This window comes from Mandrillus leucophaeus, unplaced genomic scaffold, assembly GCF_000951045.1.
Source record: "Mandrillus leucophaeus isolate KB7577 unplaced genomic scaffold, Mleu.le_1.0 Scaffold468, whole genome shotgun sequence".
Classification (NCBI taxonomy): domain Eukaryota; kingdom Metazoa; phylum Chordata; class Mammalia; order Primates; family Cercopithecidae; genus Mandrillus; species Mandrillus leucophaeus.
In genome coordinates, this window is record NW_012105009.1 from 1,144,715 (window position 1) to 1,145,434 (window position 720).

The window sequence follows — 720 nt, forward strand, 5'->3', positions numbered from 1 at the left end:
TAAAATGTATTTTATAAATATAATTTCAGGTTATATTTTTATAAATTTTTGTGTGCAATTATGCAATTATTTGTATGGGCTTACATTTTTTGAGGTAAATATCAAGGAGTAGGATGGCTGTATCATATGGGAGGTATATGTTTAATGCTATACAAACTGATAGTCTTTTTTCCAAGATTGTATAAATTTTACACTTCCATTAGTGGTTTACAAGAATTTCGGTTTATCTATATCCTCACCAATGACTTGAAAAATCTACATTTTAAAATTATAGCTAGTCAAGTATTGGTTATCTAATTGTGGATTTAATTTGCATTGGGCTAATGTGTAGACATTGTTGAGCATCTGTTCATGTACCTATTGGCTGTGCTACACCTTCTGTGCTGAAACGTCTTTTCGAATCTTTTGTTAATTTTTCCATTGGAATATTTGCTTTCTCATTATTGAGTTTTGAAAGTAATTTTTTAATATTATGGATTGAAGTCTTTCTATGATGTAATTAGAAAATATTTTATCCTAGGGTATGGCTTATGTTTCTATTCTTTTAACACTGTCTTTTAAAATACAGAAATTTTAAAAAACAACTCATTATTTTTCCTTTATGGATAGTGCTCTTGATGTTATACTTTGGAAATCTTTACCCAACCCAAAGTCATAAAGATTTCCTCCATAGCTTCTTCTGTAAGTTTTTAATCATTTTATTTTTCATTTAGATCTCTG